Source organism: Moschus berezovskii, chromosome 14 (genome assembly GCF_049115385.1).
Source record: "Moschus berezovskii isolate FMDL1 chromosome 14, NW_MosBer_1.0, whole genome shotgun sequence".
In the NCBI taxonomy this organism is placed as follows: domain Eukaryota; kingdom Metazoa; phylum Chordata; class Mammalia; order Artiodactyla; family Moschidae; genus Moschus; species Moschus berezovskii.
Window position 1 is genome coordinate 67,341,300 of NC_142473.1, and position 17,275 is coordinate 67,358,574.

Genomic DNA, 17,275 nt, shown 5'->3' on the forward strand with positions numbered 1-17,275 from the left:
TGTCAAAACCAGACGACCTTTGTCCTGGCTCTGCCACTCAGGGCTCTGTGGGCTGTGGCTTGTCACTTCTGCAGTCTGAGCTTCAGTTTACTTATCTCAGAAATGGATTTCAAGGAAGCCCTTCTTTTTCTAACTGGGGAATTCTTTGGACAAAAGTAATCTTATAATGAAAACTGACCTTGAAAGCAGATAAAAGCAATATATTTTCTAGCTTGAGGTGAGGAGAGAGACCAGAGGACTACCTTCTCAGCATCTTTACCCTCCTCCATACCCCCTCCCACCTAAAGCCATCCTCTCCCCTCCCTAGAGGGTCCTGGTAACCTCTGTGGGCTCCCACTCCCACTTAGGACTTCCTGGAACATCATTTGAAACCTACTGGCCTAGGAGTCTTATCTTTAAGATCTTTTCTGCTCTGACTCTGGATTCTGTGATTAAGTAATTGAAATCAAACCACATGAGGACCGTTTCTAATTAGTATAATAACTTTATAGAAGACGCTCTGCTCAGCGCCAGACAAACATGAAACAGTTTAGAGTTTGCTTTGTTTTCTGTCTTCTAATCACTGCTGCCAAATCTCCCTTCTCAACCGGAGCAGTGGATCTCAAGCAAGTTCCATCACCTCTGCGTTCCCCTCACCGAGTGCTAGTTAGTTCAGTTGAAATCTCATCACCTCCCTCCCCTGCAGGGCAGGCTGAGGCTAGAAGCATGACTCTTCAGAATGCCTCCTCACCCAGTGGGCATCCTCACAGGTAGGCAAACCAGCAAGAGAGTCAAACACTACAGCTCTCAGCACAGTGCGCACCTGACCAAGAAAAGCTGGGGCATCCTCAGCACCTCAGTCCCCCGTCAGCATCCTGCCGTGCCTCTCCAGCCCTCTTCTCTGCTCCAGCTGGCCAGGGGACAGATCGAGCAAGATCAAGCAGATGTCCAGTAGGAAAACCTAAAGCCAGTTTTCCCTTCTTGCAAACAAGAAGGAATTTCCCCCCCTCATTAAATCTGTTGAAGGAAATCTCTGTCTCTCCCTCTCGGAAAGAAGAGAAAATCACGAACTTTGTTCTTCCGAAAGGCTGCAATCAGAAAGACTCTCTCCCTCTCTCTCTTCCCCCACAACCTCCATAAAAGACCTTGAGGATGAGACAGGAGTCTGGGTCAGTGAGTGAAGGCAGAGCATCAAGTAGGCTGCCCCAGAGTAGGGGAAAAAGGGGAGGCAAGGAACGGAGATGGGAAAGGGAGGGCCACACCGCTCACTGACTTCATTTAAAGTCTGCATTTTCAACTACAGCTCTAGGTGCCAAGTCCAATACCAAAGGGGGAAAAAAAAACTTCCAGCAAACACCCTGCACACATGTAATACTAGGATGTCTACCAGATTATGTTTGTGTTTACACATGTGGCTTGGACTTGGATGGGTACCAGAACGTGCACATGTGTAAAACTCTAGAGAATCCCAAGCCACACATTTAGTTTTATTTTTTTTGACCCAAGTCTCTGACGGAGAAAATAAAACAAGCGAAAAAAACCATTCACTCACTCACGCATGCATTCAGCCCTGTCTGTAGAACCTTTCCTTAACACCAGGCACTTGAGCAAGGCAATGACAAATAAAGCATGCTCTCTGCCTGGCCATGGTTATTCAAAAACCACAGAAATAATTCCATTTGTATAAAACTTTAGCATTACTTTTCAAGAAGCCTATTATACACAACAGTTCATTAGGATCCTCACAGTCATAAGATGGTTATGGTAGATATAATCACTATTTTACAACTGAACAAACAGAAACATGGCAAGGTTAAATGACTTGTCTAGTCCCACAGATAGCTGAGTACGGGGCAGGAATTAAAATTTAAATCATCTGACTTCTGGTCCCAGGCTCTTTCTGTTTGATCAAACTGCAACCGAATGTATCCTTTGATTTCCTTCCAGCTGCCATTACAATGTATAGCCCAGACTTTCAAGGATCTTTTCAGTTTCAAATATTCCATTCCTTTGTCTACCAAATTTTGCTTGTCAGACCACTTGAACTAGTTCTGAAAATATAGTCACTTGCACCAGCGTTTAGGTTTGAAAAATATAACTCTTTTTTAGTTGAAATGGATTGAAGTTAGATTTAGACTTTATAATGTTAAGACTAGGCAAGAGTCACAATTTTTCAATCAAACCATCCTTTGGTGTAGAAAATTATTTCACTACACACATTATTTAAGCTATTCTGAAACCTACTCTGACGTTCTTTTTATTAATCTTTTTCCTGTTTCGAATCCTTCCATCATGCATTTCTGTCAGGCTTCTGAAGGGTCCCATATGCACACTTGCAGTGCAGAAATGTGTTCTTTTTTGGTTCATTGGAATCCTTCAGAATGTCTGGCACCAAAACATATTGGCTTTAATTAAAAGGCTATGATTTCTTTGAATTCCCATTAAGCTAGTGAGAAAAAAATCTGCATTTAAAAAATACAGTTAACACATTAAGATACAGTTGTACTGAAAAATGGTTCATGTTTTAAAAACTACTTAAGCAGATGAAACTAAGCTGCCTGTAATAAAAATATGCTCATTTTTAGTAAAATCCTTCACTTCTAAATAGAGGGGTTAGCTTAGTACATATGTGCCCAATTAGCCATAAAAACTCAGCTAGACATGAACCATGCAATCCACCGATTCGCCCTTGACTTTAAAACATAGATTCTATTAACAGGAATGTAATTTAAATGGTTAAAAAGTGATAAAGTACATAACTACAATCTTATAGGGTTTGGAATATGATACTGCTGTATACCAATGACAAATCAGTTTTGGATTATGACTCAAGCAAAGTTTGAAATAGCTCAAGCCTGATAATTAGTGATCCACAAATTCAAGAACTGCCTTATATTATGTTATATATCATACTAATTCACACATCTTTGCCCATGAGCTGAAGCACATTCTCAAACATTCAAAAAAAGGGCCATGTCAAGCTTTTAAAATTCTAGGACCTGAATGCCCTAGAAACTCAACTTAGTTTTCTCTATTCAACTTATCTTCAAAACATGGTATAACTCAAGACAGTTGCTCAAGAAAATATTTAAGAGCGCCCATGAAATACAGTGAAAGTGCTGCACTCAACATACCAGCAAATTTGGAAAACTCAGCAGTGACCACAGGACTGGAAAAGGTCAGTTTTCATTCCAATCCCAGAGATAGCCAATGCCAAAGAATGCTCAAACTACCACACAATTGCACTTACCTCACACGCTAGCAAAGTAATGCTCAAAATTCTCTAAGCCAGGCTTCATGAACCGTGTATGTGAACTGTGAACTTCCAGATGTTCAAGCTGGTTTTAGAAAAGACAGAGGAACCAGAGATCAAATTGCCAGCATCCACTGGATTGCTGAAAAAGGGAGTTCCAGAAAAACATTTACTTCTGCTTTATTGACTATGCCAAAGCCTTTGACTGTGTGGATCACAACAAACTGTGGAAAATTCTTAAAGAGATGAGAATACCAGACCACCTTAACTGCCTCCTGAGAAATCTATGTGCAGGTCAAGAAGCAACAGTTAGAACTGGACATGGAACAACAGACTGGTTCCAAATCGGGAAAGGAGTATGTCAAGGCTGTATATTGTCACCCTGCTTATTTAACTTACATGCAGAGTACATCATGAGAAATGCTGGACTGGAAGAAGCACAAGCTGGGATCTAGATTTCTGGGAGAAATATCAATAACCTCAGATATGCAGATATGCAGATGATATGCAGATGACACCACCCTTATGGCAGAAAGTGAAGAGGAACTCAAAAGCCTCTTGATGGAAGTGAAAGAGAAGAGTGAAAAAGTTGGCTTACTCAACATTCAGAAAACTAAGATCATGGCATCTGGTCCCATCACTTCATGGTAAATAGATGGGAAAACAATGGAAACAGTTACAGACTTTATTTGGGGGGGCTCCAAAATCACCGCAGTTGGTGACTGCAGCCATGAAATTAAAAGACACTTGCTCCTTGGAAGAAAAGTTATGACTGACCTAGACAGCATGTTAAAAAGCAGAGACATTACTTTGCCGACAAAGGTCCATCTAGTCAAAGCTTTGGTTTTACCAGTAGTCATGTATGGATGTGAGAGTTGGACTATAAAGAAAGCTGAGCACCAAAGAATTGATGCTTTTGAACTGTGGTGTTGGAGAAGACTCTTGAGAATCCCTTGGACAGCAAGGAGAATCAATCAGTCCATCCTAAAGGAAATCAGTCCTGAATATTCATTGGAAGGACTGATGCTGAAGCTGAAACTCCAATACTTTGGCCACTTGATACAAAGAACTGACTCACTGGAAAAGACCCTGATTCTGGGAAAAATTGAAAGCAGGAGAAGAAAGGGAAGACAGAGGATGAGATGGTTGGGTGTCATCACTGATTCAATGGACATAAGTTTGAGCAAGCTCTGGGAGTTGATGATGGACAAGGCAGCCTGGCGTGCTGCAGTCCATGGGGTCACAAAGAGCTGGACAAAACTGAGTGCCTGAACTAAAGTGATGAAGTACAGAGATGTTCACTGGTTACTGGAAAAATGCACAAGGAGCATCAAAAGAATCACTTCTCTCCAGGGCTTCCCTGGTGGCTCAGTGATAAAGAATGCACCTGCCAATGCAAGAGACATAGATTCGATCCCTGATCCAGCAAGATCCCGCATACCATGGAGCAACTAAACTCCTGTGCTACAACTGTTGAGCCTGTGCTTAGAGCCCTGGAACCACAGCTATTGAAGGCCAGGTGCCCTAAAGCCCATTCTCGGAAACAAGAGAAGCCACCACAATGAGAAGCCCATGTACCGCAGCAACAAAGACCCAGCACAGCCAAAAACAAAGTAAATAAATAAACAACAACAAAAGAATCACTTCTCTCTATATCAGACTCCATAGGGATATGCCCACATGAGCCCAGGAAAGTCAGATGAAAGATGTCTCATCCATTTATCTTTATTTTCATAAGAAGTAAATGTGAGCTTATGCATCTTACTCATTATTGTAAGATAACACCCTAAACATTTATGGGACGGGGCTTCCCAGGTGGCCCAGTGATAAAGAATCCACCTGCCAATGCAGGAGACACAAGTCATGAGGGTTCGATCCCTGGGTTGGGAAGATCCCCTGGAGGAAAAAATAGTAACCCATTCCAGTATTCTTGCCTGGAAAATTTCATGGACAGAGGAACCTGGCGGGCTACAGTTCATGGGGTTGCAAAGAGTCGGACACGACTGAGCAGTTGAGCACAATGTCAACAACAACATTTATGGGATAGGCTTGAACCCATCAAGAAGAATCAGATGGCTCACCAATGAATCAGTGACCTCACTCTAAGAATCACTGCTCTAGGTATGAATAATATTAAAGGTAGGGTTTCTTTTATAAGCATTTATAAATGTAATTAAAATGAATTGTATTGGAAGACACACTAAATTCTAATCATCATGATTAACTGTCTCATCTTTTTAAGTGGCCACAGAATAGTGTGCTTCTACCCCCTAGATCATGTAATTCCAGGTAGCTCTCATCCTCAGACTCCACTCCTCAAGTCTAATCCAAATCCCGTTTGCTTAGGCTCAGCAGATTCCCTCTGGTTTTATATTCCTTGGGGGAAAAAATATCTTGTAACACCATTCTCCAAATACTAGGCCACCATCGCAAACTTAGAGAATGACTAGGAATAGTGTACCCTACCAGAGGACCTGAGCCCTGCCAAAATTACCAGAGGGGAGGCTGAATCAAGTGGTCTACCTGGTGTCCTGAAGAGAACCAGTTTCTTGGAGGAGATGGAGGAAATAGACATGTGAATACTGATCAATTAATCTGTTTAGTGTATGTAGAAATAAACCCACTGGGTATGAAGACCTCCATTCGAAGTTCACCAAATGTTACTGTGCTGCTGCTGCTGCTGCTGCTAAGTCGGACACTTCAGTCGTGTCCGATTCTGTGTGACCCCATAGACAGCCTCCTACCAGGCTCCCCCATCCCTGGGATTCTCCAGGCAAGAACACTGGAGTGGGTTGCCATTTCCTTCTCCAATGCATGAAAGTGAAAAGTGAAAGTGAAGTCGCTCCGTCGTGTCCGACTCTTAGCGACCGCATGGACTACAGCCCACCAGGATCCTCAGTCCGTGGGATTTTCCAGGCAAGAGTACTGGAGTGGGGTGCCACTGCCTTCTCCATTACTGTGCTGCTTTATATTAAAAGTAAAAATGTCCAACTCTAGAAAGACATTCTATCATTGCTGGCTTTCTAACCAAGCTCAGATTCATTCCCTCCTCTCCATTTTTTGTTGCCCCTCTTCAGAGTAGTATTGTATTTTGCCTGGACCATTGCAGTAGCCTCTAAACTGGCCCCTCTGCCCTGAGTCTCTCATTTTTCACATTGCTGAAAAGTTAATCTTCCCAAAGTCCAGCTCTGATAAAATTACTCCCCTGATCAAAAAACTTGAATCGTTGCTTCCCATTGCCTGTCAACAGAATTCAGAGCACATTCCTTAGTCTGGGATTCAAGGCTCTTGCCCCTTTCCAGTGTCGCTTTCTACATCACTCCAAGCAATCTGCAAGGCCCACCCCTCTCAGTACAGACTCCCTGCAGTTCCCCCACCTGGAGCACTGTCCCCTGCCCTCATTACATCTCCTCTTCAACCCTCTAAGACAAGATTTGATCCATGCTTAAAAGCTTAAGAGAGAAATTCCATCTTTCCTATAAAAAGTGCAAAGAGCAGTTCCTGGTTCATAAGCACTCAATAAATATTATCTGTTATCATTGTTGTTACTGCCATGAAGTCGTTTGGAACCAACCCCTTCCTCTTATGGGATTTTTAATTTTAGCTCTCTTAAGACACCTCGGAGAAGGCAATGGCAAGCCACTCCAGTACTCTTGCCTAGAAAATCCCATGGATGGAGGAGCCTGGTAGGCTGCAGTCAGTAGGGTCACTAACGGTCGGACACGGCTGAGCGACTTCACTTTCACTTTTCACTTTCACACATTGGAGAAGGACACGGCAACCCACTCCAGAGTATTGCCTGGAGAATCCCAGGGACGGGGGAGCCTGGTGGGCTTCCATCTATGAGATCACACAGAGTCGGACATAACTGAGATGACTTAGCAGCAGCAGCAAGATACACCTAATTACATGTTATTCCCTTTCACAGTTATTTAACTATATATTTCATCTTCTCTTAACAGACTGTAAGCTCCTTAAAAAGATCTGATTTCATTCATTTTTGTATCCTCCATATCAGAATACAAGGCCTTAAACACAGATTTGAAGAAAAATGTTAAGTATTGCACTAGGCCACAAGGGGGCATGGTTGAGCTACTGTTAACGGTGGAATCAGCCTACGATAATATTGTCTAGAAAGGTTTTTCTCTTGAAAGTGTTATTTGTAAATCTGTTTAAAATAAATATATATGCATTATGTGTGATTACAACTCTATTCATATTGACATGGAAAGACAGGTGCAATATAGTGAATTTTAAAAAGGAATAAGGAAAAGAGAATTAATATGGTCTGATTTTTATAAAAATCTATTTGGGCTTCCCAGGTGGAACTAATGATAAAAAAAACTCGCCTGCCGGTGCAGGAGATAGAAGAGACACGGGTTCGATCCCCAGGCTGGGAAGATCCCCTGGAGGGCATGGCAACCCACTCCAGTATTCTTGCCTGGAGAAACCCATGGACAGAGGGGCCTGGCAGGCTACCGTTCATGGGGTCACAGAGAAAGCAGACATGACAGAAGTGACTTAGCATGCATGCAGCACATTCTTAAACATTCACAGGAAAAGTAAAAGTCTGGAAGAATATCCACCATGATGTGATGACCTGTTATCTCTAGCAGGGGAGGGGAGAAAAGAGGGTAGTAATATGGAGGATTTTATTTTTATTCAGTACTTTTTTGGATTTTTTAAATAATCAATACATATTAATTTTATAATTGAAAAATAAAGCTATTTACTTTAGAAAAAATATCAAAGTGTTTCTCTCTCTTTTCATCTCATCTCCATCTCCATATTCGATGTATCTAAAAGTAAATACACAACTTTGAGAATTTTCTGATGTACTAAAGCAAAGATTTTCAAAATCTCTTGATATGTTGCGCCAGGGGTGTCTCAGTAATTTTTATGGCACCCCTGAAATGAAAGAAATACCTAACAGCTAACACTTGTTAAGTCGTTGAGTTCAAACAACTTACTAGTTATGTCCTAGTAATTTAATAGCCATTTAAAAGAAAAACACAGATAGACTGAAAAAAATTAATTTCCTCCTTAAATGATCACAATCACTTATTCATGGACTGTATACACCTACTGCACACTGTACAACTTCTTAAACATTGGAATCAGATTGGATGCTGCTCCCCATTTCCCACTCCACGCTAGTTCTATCTAATGACCGACTTTACCACTGCAGCCACCGAAAACCCAGCTCCGCAGATATATCATTAAAGGACTGCAGCACGATCTAATGTTGAAACTAGGAACAGCTCAAGCTAGTGGTTCTTGAGCATCGCACAGTATAGCTCTGTTTTCCTTAAAAATTTAAAATGTCTCACAGCAACCTGCGAGTGCACTGCAGCACCTCAAAACCCCACAGGGCACAATTTGGCAATCAGTAGAGTCACAAGATAAAGCTGGTTGTTTTCTGTGAGGCTGGTAAAAGGGGAAGAAACCTCATTAAATTTTCCTTGAAACTATTCCAACCTAATAGCTCAGTCAAAATTACTTTGTTTTCTCTGAACCAAAGTCTTCTGGGAAGGAGAAAAGGATGGTGTGGGAAGCTGAGCTGACCTCCAGGCTCAGAGTTTCCATGTGTCCCCATTCCACCAAGTTCAGTTCAGTCACTCAGTTGTGTCTGACTCTTTGCGACCCCATGGACTGCAGCACGCCAGGCTTCCCTGTCCATCACCAACTCCTGAAGCTTGTTCAAACTCGTATCCTTCAAGTTGGTGATGCTGTCCATCCATCTCATCCTCTGTCCTCCCCCCTCCTCCTGCCTTCAATCTTGCCCAGCATTTCCAATGATTCCGTTCACATCAGCAGGTCAAAGTATTAGGGCTTCTGCTTTAGCATCAGTTCTTCCAACGAATATTCAGGACTGATTTCCTTCATGATTGACTGGTTTGATCTCCTTGCAGTCCAGGGAACTCTCAAGAGACTTCTTCAACAACACAATTTAAAAGCTTCATTCCACCGAAGTCCTCTTCTAATCTATTCTCTACAACTCAAAACTGAGTTACCAAGAGCAGCCTCCAAAGCAGCATGTCCCTGGGAAACACCCAAATTCTTTTCCACGTTTTTCTGAGCCGGGATCTCCAAATATCCTCCTGACTTTTCCATCTCTCTACCCAACTGTTTTGAGGCTTTGCGAAGATCTAAGGAGAACTTCTAATGAGCCAGCCCTGGTCCCTTCCAAATCAAAAAGGACGTTCCCCTGCCAGGAATCACCAGTTAGCTCCTGGGACGAAGCCCTCCAAGCAAGTTCACGACTGCTGCTATCCAAATCCACTTGAAATGGGGACTAAGAATTTTTTCTCTAAAGTTCAATGAATCCAGTTTCACATCTTGATTTAATGAGATGATTGGTGATTTTCTATTATCAACTCAAATATAATTAAAACAAACCCCAAAGTCATTGTCCACTTGTGTGGAAGGAAGCCCTGTGCCGGGACTGCTTCAAGAACTTAATATTACAGGTAGATGGAAACAACCCAAATATCCATATACAACAACAAATGTGGCATATACATACAATGGAGCACTATTCAGTCTAAAAAGGAAGGAAATACAGACCAGGCTACAACATGAAAGGACCTTGAAAACATTAGGCTAAGTGAAATAAGCTAGACACAAAAGGACAATTACTGTATGATTCTACTTACATGACGTCCCTTGAGATTAAATTCATTGAAAATGGAATGGCGGTTGCCAAGGGCTAGGGTGGGGAGTGGGAATGGGGAGTTATTGTTTAGTGGGTATGGAGTTTCAGTTTGGGAAGATGAAAAAGTTCTGGAGTTGGATAACAGTGATGGTTGATGAACAAGGTAAATGACCTTAATGCCACTGAATTGGACATTTTAAAATAACTAAAATAAGTTTATGTTTAAAATTAGCTTTTTAAAAATCATGGAAATGATTTTTATGGTAAGGGGAGCCTTTGATTTAACTGGAACCATGTCCCTGGGTTGGGAAGATCCACTGGAGAAGGAAATGGCAACCCACTCCAGTATTCTTGCCTGGGAAATTCCATGGACAGAGGAGGCTGGCGGGCTACGGTCCATGGGGTCGCAAAGAGTTGGACACAACTGAGTGCCTAAGCATAGGCTATGTCCCTAAATGTCAGGCTTCCCAGGGGGCTCAATGGTAAAGACACTTCCTGGCAATGCACAAGTCACAGGAGATGAGGGTTCAGTCCCTAGGTCAGGAAGATCCCCTGCAGGAGGAAATGGCAACCTAGTCTAGTATTCTTGCCAGAAAAATCCCTTGGACAGAGGGGTCTGGCTGGTTACAGTCCATAGGGTCGCAAAGAGTCGGACACGACTGCACGACTGTGTACGCACGCACACTGAAGTCCCTGTCACATGGAGAGCTTGCAGCAAGCCGAGAGACGAGTCCGTCTGGATGACTTGGTTTTAAACAAACACGTACATGAAGTTTCAAAACCCTGTTCTAAAGAAAACAGTGTCTAAATAAGTGGAAGAATAACAGAAACAGGGCTTCCTCCTCTTCCAGCCCATCAGAAGGAAGAGTAAGGTATTCCTAAGGAAATTCAAAATCTCCCCCAAATTTCCCAGCCCGTCAGGAACAAATGTGAAATTCTCACTCATCTTCCATTCAAAGTTTGATACCGCAATTTCCCTTTGCTTTAAAAGTGCGGTATCAAACTTTGAATGGAAGATGAAGTAGTGTACAGAATAGCAGCCTGAAGAGAGGGGCAAATGTTCACTGACCTGGGTCCCAGAACCCCGTGTCCTGGACGTGAGGTGACCTGTGAGCTGTGACCTGGCCATCCTGTGGGACTGATGTTGTTAAAGGTCCACAGGGCTCTGTTTGCTCTTTCCTTGCAGGCCTGGTCTCCTGATACATTTCCAAACACTGTTTGGAGGCAAGGGGCTTTCTGGGGCCAGCTGGGGAAATGATGCATGGTACATTCTGTAAAGGCTCAGAGAAGTCCTGCAGAATAGATATCTCAACTCCAGCTTTCTCACATCCTCACCCCCTGATCATTTAAAAATGTCACGAGTTCTTCCTCTTCTCTATTTTGTCACTAGTATCCAATCTCAAATCTTCAGAGTCTTTTTTTTTTTTTAATTTCTCCTTTGGCCAACATATGCCATCAGTCCTCAAACTATAAATTTGGCTCCAGCCACACCTCTCCCATCAAAACTTCTTTTTTCCTATACTTCCTGCCATCCTGCTAGTTGAAATCCTTATGATCATCCCACCTGACTATCCCAAAAGCCTCCTCGCTGGTCTCCACATCTTTTTTTCTTTCCTCTTAACAACCACCATCAGAAGAACAGTTCAAGGTCAGGTCAAAGTGCTGGGCATGTCACAACTACACTCAGGACACTCAATGGCTCCCCAGTGCCAACTGGCTAAGGAAGGCCAGGCCCCTCAGTGAGGCTCTCTGTGCTTTTCACTCCAACCTGTCCTCCTGGTCTCATCTTCCACCTAACATTCTAGTCAGCTCAACTATTTACAGGTCTCAAGCTTTCTTATCAGCCCCCCATTTGAGCTCTTCAATGAACTCTGAAGTCCAGCTCAGATACTAGAATCACTGTGAAATCACTGATCTTTTCTTTGCAGTCTCCCAAACACTTCAGTTGTTGGCATCTCATGATACAATCAGCTTTGATCAGTGTCACATTTCAAAACAATCAATAGTATATTCACGTTACACCCTGAAGGACTACAAACAACTCTGAATATCAAACTGTCTCATTCATCTCTGTATTTTCCCTGAGTGCCCAACACAAGGCTTTATACATAAAAACATTTAATAAATGTCTGTTGAATGACATTTAGCCCTGTTTCACACTATCAAATTCTTAAATCTCTATTATAGCCTTAAGCCAGCAATAGTCAATATTCTTTTTCCTGCATCCTGGACATTTCTTCTGTGGAAATCTTAGATGGAATCCCAATATATGTTTTACGGAAAGATTTCATATGTGTTTTTAGATAAAGAGTATATAAAACACATATAAGTAGCACCTCATTTTATATGCACTTATTTTAAATTAAAATGTACAGCATTTTAGCATTTCTCATTATTAAGTGAACTACAGAGAATAGTAGGCAGTTTTGATGAACATAAAACTTGAAGTAGAAGGTTTGCAATCAGTCATTTCTGGATTCAACTTATTTCTGTATTTTGACTTGGTTTCACACAATTGAGACTATCCCAAGTCACATAGATAAGTCATAGTGTGCAATTTTATGCTAGTGGATCATTGATAGGGTAAAGAATTTCATTTTTAAAGTGCAAATACAACTTGTTATATCAGCAACACATTAAAAAAGCCATTCACAGCAGTTAAGAACACAGACTCTGATTTAAGACCAAGATATCCTATTTATGCATGCAGACCTTAAGCAACTTATTTGGCCTCAGTTGCCACATCTGTAAACTGGAAATAAAAATAATTCTTCCCTCATAAGGTTGTGCAAAAAGAAGATGGGTCACACAAATTAATGCTTCAATGGTCCTGTGTGTATCAGAGTGTGCAATCTTAATGTTTTATCATATATACAGCAGTTACTAAAATATGTATAAGATGTACAAAAAATAGCACATCACAAAACCCACATACCCACCCAGGTTAAGAAAGAGAAAGATGACAGTTACTTTTGAAATGTCCAATGTGCCCTTCCAACACTTTTTCTCCCCTACGAGGTAACTGTTACCTTTCCCACATTGTTCAGTTTTTGTTTTTTCATTTTTAGCACTTACCCTGGCGCTAGTATATGCCAGCGGAGAAGGAAATGGCAACCCACTCCAGTACGCTTGCCTGGAAAAATCCTATGGACGGAGGAGCCTGGTAGGCTGCAGTCCATGGGGTCGCGAAGAGTCGGGACACGACTGAGCAACTTCACTTTCACTTTTCACTTTCATGAATTGGAGAAGGAAATGGCAACCCACTCCAGTGTTCTTGCCTGGAGAATCCCAGGGACGGGGGAGCCTGGTGGGCTGCCATCTATGGGGTCACACAGTCGAACACGACTGAAGCGACTTAGCAGCAGTATATGCCAGGCTTTAGGTACTTTCTAAACTTTACTCCAGTTTAACCATCATAAGCACTCCATGAAGTAGATAACATTTTCCTTCTTAAACGTGAGGACTGTGGGCCACAGAGATGCCAAGGGGCAGTCTGCAAGTACAGGCACCAGGATTTGAACCCAGGAAGTGGGCCGCTGTTTCCTTGGTTTTAAGGGCTTCCCTGGTGGGCCAGATGGTAAAGACTCTGCCTGCAATGCAGGAGACCTGGGTTCGATTCCTGGGTCAGGAAGATACCCTGGAGTAGGAAATGGCAACCCACTTCAGTATTCTTGCCTGGAGAATCCTATGGACAGAGGAGCCTGGTGGGCTACAGTCCATGGGGTCACAAAGATTTGGACACGACTGAGAAGGAAATGGCAAAACCCACTTCAGTGTTCTTGCCTGGAGAATCCCAGGGATGGGGGAGCCTGGTGGGCTGCCGTCTATGGAGTCGCACAGAGTTGGACACGACTGAAGCGACTTAGCAGCAGCAGCAGAGCAACTAACACAATGCCTGCTTCCTAGTAGGCCACCAGAGTCCCTGTCCACCGACACAGCCAGGCTTGAAACACAATTTGAAGCGCACTGTCATACTAAGTACTTGAATGAACATTTATTAAAAACATACACCACCTGCCAAACATCACGCTGGGCACCACAGAGCTGAAGTAAAAGCTGCTTCTCTGAGTGCAACTGCAGTTCCCCCCGGTTCCTCCCTGCGCTATGGTCTCTAACTCCACCCCTCTACGCGCAGGGCTGCCTGACAGACCCTGGGAGCCCAGAGTGGCCTTGAGGAAAGGCCAGCAGACCCAGACACTCCACCGTGGTGTTGCCCAGGGTGGTTCTCAACAACAATCAATCCCCAAGGAACCACGGGAAATTCCAAACTTTTCTGCCCCCACTCCCAGCCTCTTCCTCATCAAGGCTTCCTCCAAGAAGTGAACCACGTAGGAATCCTCAGGAATCCACAGCCTTTGCCAGCAAGAGGCCAGGCGCGGCTTCGTGAGTGACCCAGCCCACAAGGAAAGGCCTCGACTTGAGCACATGTCATTCCCCTAATTACTCCCTGTGCTGGGAGTCCAACAATAACAGCGCATCTTTCACGGGCACCTCCCACCGTGAACTTGGGAAACTCGCATGCAGCCAAGCGCTAGGAAAGTGCTAAAAGGGTCAGGGGCTGTGAGCGGCCAGCAGTCCCAGGCCTCTGGGGGAGAATCCCACTCGCTCTGTAGTCCAAAATCTGGGCCCCCAAAAAACTGCCTGAGCTCCAACTCCTCCAGGGCCTACTTCCTGAGACTGGGAGGGTCACCATGGGTGGGGCCATTAGAAGAGCCAGTGGGTCACACAGCAGCTGCACCCAAGCTACCCAGGGGAAAAGGAGGTGGAGGTGTTGGGGGGGGCGGTAGGGGGGCCAAGAGATGTTTCTTTGAGGGTCATATTCACTTAGCAAATGCTCCCAAGGCAAATGCTCTATACTCTGAACTTTTTTTTTCCTTTCTTTTTTTTAGTATTTACTAAATATGAGTCCTGGTAGACCCTGGGAGGTGGCTGGTATGGTTCTAGGATATTAATAACAGCAAGTAAAAGAGCAAAGTTCCTTAAATTATCACAGTGAGGGCAGGCAATAATCAAATTAATAATTTCAGATCATGATAAGTGTTTTGAAGAAATAAAATATCCTTGTTGTGTGAGGGTGGGCAGGGAAATGGATTTTGAAAGCAGAGATCTGAATAAGGACGAGCAAGCAAAGCAAAGGCAAGAAATAATCACTCCAAGCAGAGGGAACATCAGTACAACTGTAAGGTCTCTGATTTAATGCTGATTGGGAGTTTAAGAAATGTTTTCTGAAAAATTAATGTTCTCTAAAGTCTAGTACAAGGTAGAGTTGAGTTCTTTAGAGTGCAAAGATCAAAGTGCTATATTGGAAAATTTGTTCTTGGCTTTAAGATGCAAAAAGAATGTGTGTGAATATATATTTACATGTCTCACAAGGGTCTTCAAACAAAGCCTTTCATGTCCTTTATCCTTTAAACTTTTATAACATAGGTTGAAAGTGTGATACAATCTTTTAACTTCCAGCTCATGTATTGAGAGATCTTTTTCTCAGAACTAATGAAGACTTCTGTTTTCTTAGGATGTAATTAACCTTCCTGTTCTAGAATCTGAAATAAGAATGCCCTGTACCTCTAAATGCAACTATGTAAAAAGTATGCGGGCACATGGACTTAGAAAGTGGGAGATATAGGACAGGGCTAGGGTTGTTTTCAATATGCCTTTTGTTGTTGTTGTTAAAACTGGGGAGAAAAGAATACATTGTGCACCACTGTGCGATCTTCTTGTCCTCGATGTTAATAAATGTGTTTTTCACTGTTGTTTATATCCCATTTCTAACATCACTACCATCTTACATCTGCTCCAAGCCGCAAAGTTGAAAAGTGCACGAGGTCTTTACCAACCCTTGTGCAGCGAGTGCGCCTGCTCACGTGCGATCCGTGCGCACCCTTCTTTCTGACTCTAGACAGAATTTCTTGGGGAGCCCTCAGGCCCCCCACCCCAGGCCATATTTCTCCCTGCTGCTGCTAAGTCACTTCAGTCGTGTCCGACTCTGTGTGACCCCATAGATGGAAGCCCACCAGGCTCCCCCTTCCCTGGGATTCTCCAGGCAAGAACACTGGAGTGGGTTCCCTAGGCTCTTATTAAAACCAGGTGCGCGGGAGGCGGGCCTTTGTGGACAGAAAAGCCTTCCCTGGGCCCAAAGCTCCCCCTTCCGGTGTGTTTTCCAGCGGGAACCCTGAGCTGAGCGAAGAGAAAGCAGGCAGCCGGGCCGGGCCGGGCAAGGGGGGTGACCTTGAGACGGCACGCGGCTTTGGCGGGGCCAGGGCAGAGAGTGAGGCCGGGGGCGGGGAGGGGGAGACAACCGGCGACCCGGGGCACTCCCGCCGCGTGCCACGCGGGCCCCCGGGCCTGGCGGAAGGGAGCGGAGGGAAGCCGCTCCGACCCCGAGCGTCGGAACCTGAAACCCGGGCGGGCGGCGGACTCGGGCCAGACCGCCGCGGGAGCCGCCGGAGGCCCCGACTCGCCCTCCCGGGCTCGCCCGCAGCCCCGCGCCGGCTTCCAGGGTGTCCGCCCGACGCGCAGCGCTTACCCGCGGTGGCCGCCGACGCTCGAGCCTCCTGAGGCCGAGACGGCCCTTGTGGGGACCGGTCGTGAGCGACGCGGTGACCCGGGCCGCGGAGCGCACCGCGCGCCCGCCCAGGCCGCCGCAGCCCGGCGCCGGAGGGCCCGAGCTTCCGGGGCACGGGGCTGCCCGGCGCGGGGTCGCTGTGCGGTGCTCTGCCCGCGACCCTAGACCCGAGAGGCTCGGGAGCCCAGCAGGGGGCTCAGCCTGAGAGCCTCGCCCCGCAAGCAGAAGCTCGAATCCGGCCCAGCCTCTGAGAGGGCGTTGGCTACTTAGTTGGGTCAAAGATTGCGTGCTGGCACTTTGATCGGACTCTAGAGCGTTCAGAGTAGGAGACAGGCCTCAGGAGAAAGAGGAACGTTGTCAGGTCGCAAAAAGTTAAGGTGCAGAGAAGAACAGAGACCTCCAAAAAATGTACTTCCGAATTGTGAGCGGCTCTTTCCTATTCCTCGGACCAGATATCAGACGGCCTGTTTTCTCATTTTCTGTAACTGCTGTTTTTTAAAGCCCAGTTACCAGGGTCTTGATAGCCTTTCAGACTGACAGCCTTGCTTTCTGAGGGACTGCATGAATTTTAAGTGACCTCAGGAAACAAACTGACAAGGTTGGAATACCCAACCCATCCCAGATGTTTGCCTAACACACCGGGCTCTGTAAAAACCACTCCAAAGTGAATCACTACAGCACATCTGGCCTTGGTGCCCTGTTTGATGGAAAAAAGTGTTCTCAGCCTTAACCCCAAGATCCTGTGACAATTAACAAGTAAACTCCGGAGAAGTTTCCAGATTAAAGCTACTCAAATGATTTCTGGCAAAATGCTGCCTACACC

General features: G+C 44.6%; 1 protein-coding gene across 1 annotated transcript in view; it reads right to left on the reverse strand.

The window, feature by feature from the left end:
* LOC129553672 (uncharacterized) overlaps positions 1–16,678 on the reverse strand; it is a 197,641-nt gene extending 180,963 nt beyond the window's left edge. Inside the window, exon 1 of the mRNA XM_055422436.2 lies at positions 16,414–16,678. The gene's annotated coding sequence lies outside the window, so the exon portion shown is untranslated. The remainder of the gene's footprint in view (positions 1–16,413) is intronic.
* Positions 16,679–17,275: the final 597 nt, after the last annotated feature.